This window comes from Gossypium hirsutum, chromosome A12 (assembly GCF_007990345.1).
Source record: "Gossypium hirsutum isolate 1008001.06 chromosome A12, Gossypium_hirsutum_v2.1, whole genome shotgun sequence".
Taxonomy (NCBI): Eukaryota; Viridiplantae; Streptophyta; class Magnoliopsida; order Malvales; family Malvaceae; genus Gossypium; species Gossypium hirsutum.
In genome coordinates, this window is record NC_053435.1 from 69,975,108 (window position 1) to 69,987,554 (window position 12,447).

Genomic DNA, 12,447 nt, shown 5'->3' on the forward strand with positions numbered 1-12,447 from the left:
CATCAATTATAGGATTTAGGAATCCAAGTGAAAAACCAAAACCACTTTTCTAGTGAGATTTTCGGGGACAAAAATCCTAAAGGGGGGAGAAATGTAACATCCCGATTTTGGGCTTAGTCAGAACAGTGGTTTCAGGACCACAAATCTGATGAGGAAAATTTCATTTTTATTATATTTTTATGGTCTACGATTTCACGGAATGATTTCGTGAAAATTTCGTTCAAAAATTTCAACGTTTGGGCACTCAATTTAGTAAAAAGGACTAAATTGTAAAAAGTGCAAAAGTTGAGTTTGACATGTTAGATGTGTCTAATTGTCATGAAATTTTAAATGATAGGTCCTTAAATGATAATTAAAATATTTTATAACTTTTTGGACAAAAATGGCCTTTGTTGGGTAAAATTTGAAAGAATAGTAAAAAGGACATTTTGGTCATTTAGGGGTAAAATGAATTAAAAGACAAATTTTAAACCCAAAATGTGTCCCTTTCTTCTTTCTACCTCAGAATGTACCAAGAGCAGCCATGGTTAGGGTTTGGCCAAGCTTCCAAGCTTAATAGTGAGTGATTCTGAGCTTTGTTTTTAATGTTTTATGTATTTTTGAAATCTCGGTAACATGATCTGCTCATTTCTACCATTATTTTGAGCTAGGATTTATGTTTAAAAATTTACCCATGAATGAAATGCATGTATTTTAATGTTTAATGGTAGAATATGAAGCTTGAAATTATGTTAAACAACTTTTGCTAAGTGATTTTACGTGAAAACGAGTAAAACGACATAATCGGTAAAAATACCTAATGTTCATAAGTACATGTTAGAGTGAGAATTTGATGTTTCTATATATGGGGAAAATGATCAGCATGTCATAAAACATAAGAAAATAGGAAGAATTTTAATTTCTGAACCTTGGGGCAAAAGTGCAAATATGCAAAAGTTTAGGGGTCAAAATGAAAATTTGTAAAAATATGATTTTTAGACCCATATGAATAGTGTGACTAATTAGTAGGCTAAATGTGATATTATAGATCAAGGAAATCGAGATTTGGGCTTAAATCGGGAAAATACAAGGTTATGGACTAAAATGGTAAATTGCCATTTCTGGATCCGAGGTAAGTTCGCGTGATTTAATAAGCCTATTATTCATGTTATTATTGATATACGTGAAATATAATTTGTTATAACTATATTAAATTTGATGTTAATAGAAATTTAATGGGATATGATATTTAAAAGAAATGGGTGATTACCGAGAATATGAGATCTTGCATATGATTGTCCTGTTTGCATGATTGGTTGTGCTAAGAGATAGCACAGGTACATACTCGAAACTCATGAGTACATGTTTGACATGTGAAATGAAATGGACTTGTGAAGAGAGTGCAAATGAAATAAGTTTTAGTATTGGTCAATTAATGGACACAAATGGTAATTTGTGGTTGATGAATTGAGATTAAATGAGGAAATCTCGGTTGAATCTTCGGAATGAAAAAACGTGGTGCTAAGTGGATATACCACGGTTATACATGTAACGTGGTGCTAAGTGGATATGCCACGGTTACATATATTGATTCATTAATGTGGTGCTAAGTGGATATACCACGGTTAAACATGTAACGTGGTGCTAAGTGGATATGCCACGGTTACATATATTGATTCATTAACGTGGTGTAAGTGGATATACCACGGCTAAACATGTAACGTGTCCAAAGTGGATATGCCATGATTACATATATTGATTCATTAACGTGGTGCTAAGTGGATATACCTCGTTTAAACATGTAATGTGGTGCTAAGTGGATATGCCACGGTTATACATGTTAATTTGAAATGTGGTGCGAAGTGCGTATGCCACAATTACATGTTAGCCCAATAGTGTGGAGCTATGTGCTAAAACCACCGGATATTGTTACTTTCTGAAGTGTTCACCGGGAGAAACAAGTTTGCTAAATGAAATTTAACGTGAAAAAAAATGTGGGATAATACTGAAATATGAATATATGAGTTTTGAATTATGAGTTAGATACGTGATTGAATTTTTGATAAGATGAATATGGATAAGTATTATCTTGAAAGTTGATAATAAGAAATTTTAGTGAAGGAATGAAATTTGGGATAAACAGTCTAAAACAGCAGCAGGGGAGTGACTTTGAAAAATCACCAAAAATAATAGAAGTTGAACTAGAAGTGGAATGCAATATTGAATTAAATCTTATTGAATCTATTTTCATATAAAAGAAATAGAGAAAACAAAGGTATTCTGTATTTTGAGATATTTATATTTTTGTAAGACTGGTTTAGACTGATTTCCTGATCCGCTATTCTGAATTGTAAAAATCATTAAAAATTGTACACAGATAGTTAAGGAACATACTTTATATGGTTGGATTTATTATTTAATTTATTTTTATAATAAAGAAACTAGAACCTCATTTGAATTTGGTATCAAAAGATAATTAAATTTTAGTGAAGATGGTTGAAGCTGTCAAATAGAAAAACAGGGGAGAATTTAAATAATAAATTGTACTTATTGGCAAGACTGAAAATTCTAAAAATTTTATGGTGGAAAGATATATGAGTATAGTTTCTGGGAAAATTTATGGATCTTAATTTCAAGTTCCATAGCACCAGATATAAATGATTTAGTGACTGTGACCAAGAAAACAGCTTAACCAGAACATGTGTAAATGTACAATTGGGATAGTTTTACTATGGAAAACATGTTAGTAAATTGCTTATTATTTTCATGCGAGCTTCGTAAGCGTAAATCTTACCCCCTTCTTTCCATTTATTTTAGTGTTGTCAGGTTGACTCGGGGTTGGAGATTGTTAGAGGCGGCATTATGCTATCAACCAACACCTTGACAGTACAAACACATATGCTAAAATTATCAAGTGATGGCATGTATAGGGACGTAGTTTTACAACATGTGTTTTTATAATTTGGCCAAATATATTGGTCTTTAGTGAGCTAATGATTCTGACTTATAAATCTAGCTATTCATGTTATGTCTGATATTGGTGATATGCATATACTTGTTTGCCATGCATGGTGGGTAATATGTTATGGTTGTTGTAAGAATGCCATGCTTGTGTCTTGATTGTGAATATATAATTTCTCAAATATGTCATCTCAATTTCTATGAAAATTTATAAGTGTATGTAGGTAATTAAGGGTGACAATTTGCTTGAAAAATAGCCTTGAAATTGACCACACAGCCCAATCCACACGGCGTGTGACTCTCCGAAGCAAGAAAATTAGTTAAGTTGCCCAAAGATTTTCAAAGTTCTTGGTTTAGTCCCGAATCACCCCAATGTATGTTATAGGTTTTGAAGAGCTATGTAAGGGACGATATGCATGTGTTCGAGATGTTTTAATTTTTGGTGAAATTTTGTGGCCCGGTTTTGCATGTTGTGAATGTTTAAGTCCGATAACGCCTCGAACCTTGTCCAATGTTGGATACGGGTGAGGGGTGTTACACAAATTGAATTATGTTTTCATATAGATATAATGTCATTCAACTAAGATGATTTGATGAGGTTGAAAGTAACGCGCAGGCCTCCGTTCATGGAGCAGTCTCTAGTAGTTGGCTCGTAACTGAGGGCAGGGAGGGGAGGCTAAAGAAGCCTTCTTCCAGATGATGTTTGAATAGTTTATAGAGTTTGTGAGAATGAACCCGTTGGCTCAACGACCTCCACGTCCACCCTGACCCCAACCTATCCTTGTTATTCCTCGAGGATTGGATCAAGTTCAAGCAACCAAGCCTCCAATTGATAAAATTCAAAAGTATGGGGCTGAAGAGTTCCGCAGTTTAGCCGAAGACGATCCAAAAATAGCTAAGTTCTAGTTAGAAAACATAGTTAGAGTTTTTGTTGAATTATCTTGTACACTAATTGAATGCTTAAAATGTGTTGTTTCTCTATTGAAAGACTTAGCATTTCAGTGGTGGATCACCTTGATTATAGTAATGCCTAAAGATCGTGTGAATTGGAAATTCTTTCAAATAGAGCTCAGAAAGAAATATGTTAGTAGAGATTTCTCGACAAGAAATGCAAGAATTTCTAGAATGGAAGCAAGGTCGTATGTCAGTAGCTGAGTACGAGAGATAATTTTTGCGACTCAGTAAGTATGCCTAGGAATGTGTACCAACAAAGGTTGCTATGTGTACCCAATTTGAAGATGGTATAAATGAAGATATCAAGTTGTTAGTTGGGATTCTAAAGTTGAAAGAATTCGTAGTTCTGGTTGATAGAGCATAAAAGGCTGAAGAACTCAACAAAGCAAAAAAGAAAGTAGATTCTGAAATTCGGGACACTGGTAAACGGCCTATGGAAAAATCATTTTCATATTTATCGAAGAAATTAAAGGAATTCCACAGTTGTTCATCAGCTTCAGTAGGTTTCTTGAGGAGAGTCAAAGGTAAACAACATTCGAGTTCAAAACCTTTGGCTACATTTGTAACGAGTGTGGATAGTGTAGAAACAACAAACCTGAATGTCAACAATGTAATAGATGACACTTTGGAGATGCTGATTGAAAGACAGTCATGTTACAAATATGATTCTTACAATCATTTTCTCAAAGATTGCCTGAAAGATCAAATAAAGAAAAGCTCAAAATACTCGTTCGAGTAATACATCTGCGAGAGGAGACCATCCAGAAATAGTGGTAATGTAGGTAATATTCGATGTAGAATAAAGGATTCTACTATTCGATCTGAGGCATGAGCACCAGTTAGGGCTTATATGATTCGGGCTCAAGAGGAAGCTTCAGCACCTGATTTGATCATTGGTACATTTTCTATCTTTGATACTAATGTTAATGCTTTGATTGACCCAGGGTCAACGCACTCATATGTATGCACAACTTTAGTTTGAATAAGAAAATACCTTTTAAGTCTACTGAATTTATGATTAAAGTAACAAATCCTTTAGGCTAGTATGTGTTAGTTGATAAAGTCTGTAAAAATTGTCCTTTCATGATTCGGGATTGCAACTTTCTGGCTGATTTGATGTTATTGGCATTTGATAAGTTTGATGTAATTTTGGGTATGGACTGATTAACTTTGCATGGTGTCGTTGTGAAACTATAGATGAAAGCATATGGAGTTGAAATATGAGAATGGTGAAAGATTTAATTGAATCAAATAGATTGGGTGGTACATCTAATGTTATCTTAGCTATGATGGCAACAAAAATATGTTAGAAAGGGCTATGAGCGTATCTAGCTTACATATTTTATTCCAAGGTTTCAAAATTGAAATTAGAATTGGTTTTGACTATTTCTGAGTTCACAGATGTGTTTCTAGAAGAGTTACCAGGTTTACCGCCAGTTAGAGAGGTTGAGTTTTCTATTGATTTAGTGCTGGGGACATATCCTATATCGATAACTTCGTATAGAATGACGCTTACAAAATTAAAAAAATTAAAAGCACAGTTGAAAGAGTTGAAAGACAGAGGATTTGTTTTGCCTAATTTTTCTCCTTGGGGTGCTCCTGCTTTGTTTGTTAAGAAAAAATGTGATTGTGTATCGACCATCAACAGCTCAACAAAGTCACTATTAAGAACAAATATTCATTGCCATGTATTAGTGATTTGTTTGACCAGCTGAAAGGTGCAACAGTATTTTCAAAGATTGATCTCCATTCTGGATATTATCAGCTTTGGGTTAAAGATTTAGATGTACCGAAAATTTCTTTCAGAACTAGGCACAGTCATTATGAATTTCTTGTTACGCCATTTGGTTTGACCAAGGCACCTAGTGTGTTTATGGATTTAATGAATCGAATATTCAAGCCGTAAATTGACAAATTTGTTGTTGTATTCATTGATGATATCCTGATCTAATCATGAGATAAAATAATCATACTCAGAATCTAAGAATCATTTTGCAAACTTTGCATGAAAAAAATTATTTGCTAAGTTTAGAAAATATGAATTTTGGCTCCGAGAAGTTGGATTTTTAGGGCACGTGGTATCAACAGATGGTGTTAGGGTTGACCTAAGTAAAATATTGACCATAATTGACTGGAAGCCTCCGAGAAATGTTTCAGAAATCAGAATTTTTTTGGGTTTAACTGGTTACTATCGAAGATTCATAAAGAGATTTTTTATGATTGCTACAGTGTTAACAAAGCTTCTTTAGAAAGATGTCAAGTTCAAATGTCCAAAAAGTGTCAGCAAATCTTTGAACAGTTGAAAGCCTTGTTGATTGAGGCCCTTGTGTTGGTTTAGATAGAGTCTGGTAAAGAATTTGTGGTTTATAGCGATGCTTCATTGAATGGTTTGAGTTGTGTTTTAATGCAAGAAGGCAAAGTGGTAGCTTATGCGTCTCGACAGTTGAAACCACATGAGAAAAGTTACTCGACATATGATATAAAGCTTGTAGCTATTATCCTTGCTTTGAAAATTTGGTGACATCATTTGTACGGAGAGAAATGTCATATCTTCACGGATCAAGAAGCTTGAAATATTTGATGTCATAGAAAGATCTGAACTTGAGACAATGTAGATGGCTTGAATTGCTAAAACATTATGATTTGATCATTGACTATCATCCGGGAAAAGCTAATGTTGTTGCTGATGCTTTAAGTAGAAAATTTATGTTTCCTTTTGTAACAACCCGATTTTCAATGGTGACGGAACAATGGTTTCGGGACCATAAATTTATGTTGTATTGACTCATAAATATTATTTTTAGAATAATTATAGAGTCATTAGATTCTTATTAAAATTTGGTTTAGAAATATTAACGTTTAGATAGTTAATTAAAGAAAAACGAGCAAATTGAAAAAGGTGCAAAAGATAGTGATTAATTTAATTAAATGATTAAATAGTTTATAAATTATATGGGGAAAGACCAATTTAACAATTAGTCTCAAAAGAATTTAGTTGGATGGTTAAATAAAGAAACATGACAATATAAAGTAATTATAATGGAAAATTTATAAATTAAACTAAGCTAAAACAAATTTAAGTAATGAAAGAAACAAATGTCACTTTCATTTTCTTCTTCAATGGCCAAAAGCCATAGCCAGGGTGAGGAGAAGCTTCAGCTAGCATTTAAAAAGCTTGCATGTAAGTCCATTTTGATCCTGATTCTTGTAATTTTTATTTTTTTGAGATTGTTGCAACTAGGTCTAGTGGTAAACCATAAATATAACATGTTTTAATCCCATGCTTGGCATGTTTTTGGATGATTTATTACATAAATTAGTGAATTTGATGCTTCTAATCCTTTAATTTCATGTTTATATACTTAGGTGAGCATAAGGAAGCAAAAGGAGAGGAAAACGAGACAAAATTGGAAAAAAATGGGTTGTCTTAAGGATTTACACGGCCAAGCCAATCCCACAAGGGCTGAGCACACACCCGTGTGAACCACACGGGATGGCCACACACCCATGTGGCAGCCTGTGTCGATATCACTCCCTGTTTCCAAAACATGTAGAAAAAGCCAATTTTTGGGGTTTCTGAGCATTCAAAAGTTTATAAATACACACTAGAAGCGGACCTAAATGGGGGACGCAGAGTAGAACGCAGAAATTACTTGTAAAACACCAACAGATTCAACTCGGAAGTAGAATCTCCTTCAAGACTGAAAATCTCCATTCAATTTCTCTCGAAGTTTTTGGGTTTCTTTATGTTTTGTTATTTTCCTATTTTTGAGATGTTTTCCTCACACAGTATGAACTAAATTCCCTAAATACCTAGGGAAGATGAAACTTAAGATGGATCTTATTATTTGATTTCTTCTGAATTATATGATAAATATTTTTTCTCGATCTCAATTATGTGTTCTTATTCCATGTTTTTAATGTTTTCAGGATATTAATTCATGATTGATGTGCTTATTCAGTAGAGAAAGAGTCCCTGTCTAAGAATAGATCTCGCATAATTGAATAGAGTTGCATGCAACCTTAGAAATAGGGCGACATAAATCTACTAGATTAGAGTCAAATCTAATAAGGAAATCTATAGATCGAGTTAATGTGACAATAGGGGTTTAATTAGAAAGAGATTTCAATTAATCAACCTAGAGTCAGTTATTTTTACTCTCGAAAGAGATATTAATATAATTTAGGGATTTCTACGGATCAAGTCAAATGAATAAATCGTTTAATTCAGATCTAGAATAATAACTGAAGTCTAGGTGGATTCTTTCCTGGGTGTTGTCTCCCTCATAAGTTCTCTTCAAGTATTTTTCCCAATTCGCTCTCTGTCACTTAGTAATTAGTTTAGTTAAAATTATATTTTAAAACAAATCCTTCAATTTATTCGGCTAAATAATAAAAAGATAGTAACTACTAGTACTTTTAGTCTTCGTGGATACGATATTCCTGACTCATTATAGCTATACTAAAATTCGATGGGTGCACTTTCCTTTGTCGTATCTTAGTTAGTTCGTGATGTCATCAAGTTTTTGGCGCCTTTGTCGGGGACTAAAATATTAGGAACACTTAATTTTTATTACTTTAGCCATTTTTTTATTGTTTTTATTTTAATTTACTAACTTTTCTTTTATTTGCTTCTGGCAGGTTTCTTTAGTTTATAACTAGAAGAAACCCATCAGGACCTCTAGTATTCGACAGTGAGATCGAAAGTACAACTCGAAAAAACCGTAGAGAAGCAAGGCAGAGTCGATAGAGTACACTAGAAGAGCAAGAGGACATTATTGCTGACAGATGGCAGAAAATCAAAATAAGCAGTTACCTCTTGTGGTTGCTGAAAATCCTGTAAATCTGAATCCTGCTCCTCGTACTATGTACGATTATGCCAAGCCCAACTTAATTGGAGCTGAATCGAGTATTGTTTGACCTGCTGTTGCTGCAAAAATTTTGAATTGAAACCTAACACTATTCAAATGATTCAACAGTTTGTTCAGTTTGATGGTTTGTAAGACAAAGACCCAAATACTCATTTGGCTAATATCTTAGAATTCTGCGACACTTTTAAAGTTAATGGCATTTTTGATAATGCCATTCGCCTTCGGTTGTTTCCATTCTTATTAAGGAATAAGGCTAAACAGTGGTTGAACTCCCTACCACGAGGTTCTATCACTACATGGGAGCAAATGACCTAGAAATTTTTGTTAAAGTATTTTCCACCAGTTAAGACAACCAAGCTAAGGAATGATATCTCTTCCTTCGTACAGATGGATTTGAAAACATTATATGATGCATGGGGAAGATATAAGGACTTATTGAGAAGGTTCCCTCACCATGGGTTACCTCTATGGCTACAGGTTCAGACTTTTTACAATGGTTTGAACCCCTCAAGTAGGCAATTCATCGATGCATCTGCTATGGGACTCTGAATAATAAAACACCTAAGGAGGCTTATGAGTTTATAGAGGAGATGTCACTGAATAATTATTAGTGGCAAGTCATGAGAACAAAGCCAACAAAAATAACTGGTGTTTTTAACGTAGACGCGGTCACCATATTAGCAAACCAGGTAGAACTTTTAAGTAAGAAAATTAATGGTTTGTATGGTTCTACACAGGTACATCCGTTGCTGTAGTGCGATACAAGTGGAGGAGGGAGGAATAATCCAGAATGCCTAGCCTACGATCCTAGCACAACAAACGAACAAGTCAACTATATGGGTAATAATTCTAGACCTCAGAATAATCCCTATAGTAATACTTACAATGCAGGTTGGAGGAACCATCCTGATAAACCATAATTTATACATATTTTTACCTTATGTTTAGCATATTTTTGGATGAATTATCCTTAGATTTGGTGAATTCGATGCTCCTAATCCTTTAATTTCATGTTTTATACTTAGGTGAGCATATGAGAGTAAAAAGAGCGAGAAATGGGCTGAAAACGGAGAAAATAGACCAATATGGGAAATCAACACAGCCTCGACTTCCTCACATGGGTAAGCCACACAGCCGTGTCCATTTGGCAAATCGAAGCACGACTTACACGGTAGACCACACGCCTGTGCCTATGTAACAGCCTTGAACATGGATTGAAGAAATCGCACATGGGCGTGTCACACGGGCGTGTCCCTGTCGAGCCCAAGTTTACTTCTATTCAGAAAAGGCCACTCTTGAGAGCTTTTAGGCATTCTAAAGCCTATTTAAACACCTGAGGAGGCACCTAGAGGACACACAGAGTAGGAGGCAAGGAATTACTCAAAGAAAGCCGATTGATCCATTTCAGAAGCCGGATTCATCGTCAAGACTAAAGATCTCCCTTCAATTTTCTTCACGAGTTTTGGGTTTTCTTTATGTTTTGTTATCTTTATTCTTTTGAGATGTTTTCTTTCATAATTATGAACTAAACCCCCTAAATACCTAAGGGGAATGAAACCTAAGATGGATCTTGTTATTATTATCTGAATTGTATGATAAATATTTGACTTGTTCTTAATCATGTGTTCTTAATTCTTGTTTTAATATTCCAGGATATTGATTCAAGTTAATGCGCTTATTCAGAGGAGAAAAAGTCCCTGTTTAAGAGTAAATTTGTCGTAATTAAGCGAAGTTGATTGCACGCCTAGAGATAGGGTGACAAGATTTTGCCAGATTAGGGTGAAACCTAATAAGGGAGTCCATAGATCGAGTTAATGCAATACTAAGGTGTTAATTAGAAAGAGATTTCAATTAATCAACCTAGGGTTAGACGTTATTAGTCTCGAGAGAGATAATAATATATCTTATGGATTTCTACGGATCAAGTCAAATGAAAAAATCGTCTGATTCAGAGTCAAATAACAAGTGAAGTCTAGGTGGATTTTTCCTTGGGTATTGTCTTAATCAATCGAGTTTTCCCAAAATTTTTTCCCCAATTTCCTCTCTGTGCACCCTTAGCTTAGTTAATTAGTTTAGATAAACAAATCCCTTAATTTTTAGGCTAGATAATAAAAAGAAAGTAATTACTAGTACTCTTGGTTCCTTTGGGTTCGACAATCTGGTCTTGCTAAAGCTATACTACTGTTCGATAGGTACACTTGCCTTCATCGGGATAATAGTTAGTTTCAAGAAAGGTTAATTATAAATTTTTAAAACTTATCGCGACGAGCATATGAAGTTTTTGGTGCCGTTGTCGGGGAACTAAGATATTAGGAACACTCGATTTTTATTACGTTAGCCATTTTACTTTATTTGCAATTTAAATTTTTATTTTATTTTCTAATTTTCTCTTTTATTCGCTTCTGACAGGTTTTTTTTTATAGTGTATGACTAGAAAAAACCCATCGAGACCTTTACTTTTTGATCGTGAGATCGGTCACACAGCTCGCAGAAACTGAAGAGAAATAAGGCGAAGCTTAAGATACACAGAGGAAGAGCAAGAGGACGATATTCAAACCACAACCGAGGAGATGGCTGAAAATCAGGAAAATCCGTTACCTTCTGCGATTGCTGCTGATCCAGTAAATCAGAATCATGCTCCACACACTATGTATGATTATGCTAAACCAAATTTAACAGGAACTGAGACAAGTATAGTTAGGCCTGCTATTGCTACAAATAATTTTGAACTGAAACCTAACACGATTCAAATGATACAGCAATTTGTTCAGTTTGATGGTTTGTAGGATGAGGATCCAAACACTCACTTGGCGAATTTTCTGGAACTCTACGACACAATTAAAATCAATGGCGTCTCTGATGATGCCATTAGTCTTCGATTATTTCCATTTTCATTAAGGAATAAGGCTAAACAGTGGTTGAACTCGTTACCACGAGGGTCAATCACTACTTGGGAACAAATGACCGAAAAGTTTTTACTAAAATATTTTCTGTCGGCTAAAACGGCTAAATTAAGGAATGATATCTCTTATTTTGTGTAGATGGATCTAGAAACACTCTACGATGCATGGGAGGGATACAAGGATCTTTTGAGAAGGTGCCCTCACCATGGTTTAGCACCCTGGCTACAGGTTCAAACTTTTCACAATGGCCTGAATCCTTCAACTAGACAGATGGTTGACGCAGCCGCTGGTGGGACTATCAATAATAAGACACCTGAGGATGCTTATGAATTTATAGAAGAGATGTCACTGAATAATTATTAGTGGCAAGTCATGAGGACAAATCCAACGAAAGCAGCTGACATTTTTAACGTCGATTCGATCACCATACTCTCTAATCAGGTAGAACTTTTGAATAGAAAAATTGATGGTTTTCTTGGTTCTTCACAAGTTCATTCAGTAATGCAATGCAATGCGAGTGGAGGAGGGATGAGCAATTCAGAATACCCACCTTATGGCCACATCATGGAAAACGAGTAATTAAATTATATGGGTAATAATCCTCGACCTCAAAATAATCCTTATAGTAACACTTACAATGCAGGATGGAGGAACCACCCAAATTTCTCATGGGGAGGCCTGTAATAGCCCAAAATTGGGTCTAGTTGGAACAAAGGTTTCGGGACCACAAAATTCGAGATAGAAATAATTATTTTATGATTATTTTGAGGTCTATGATA

At 34.6% G+C, this 12,447-nt stretch overlaps 2 non-coding genes across 2 annotated transcripts; both read right to left on the reverse strand.

The window, feature by feature from the left end:
- Positions 1–9,119: 9,119 nt before the first annotated feature.
- On the reverse strand, positions 9,120–9,226 carry LOC121211788 (small nucleolar RNA R71). Its single transcript, XR_005907006.1, has one exon. It is a non-coding gene; the product is annotated as a small nucleolar RNA R71 (small nucleolar RNA).
- A 2,547-nt stretch (positions 9,227–11,773) lies between these two features.
- On the reverse strand, positions 11,774–11,880 carry LOC121211584 (small nucleolar RNA R71). Its single transcript, XR_005906805.1, has one exon. It is a non-coding gene; the product is annotated as a small nucleolar RNA R71 (small nucleolar RNA).
- Positions 11,881–12,447: the final 567 nt, after the last annotated feature.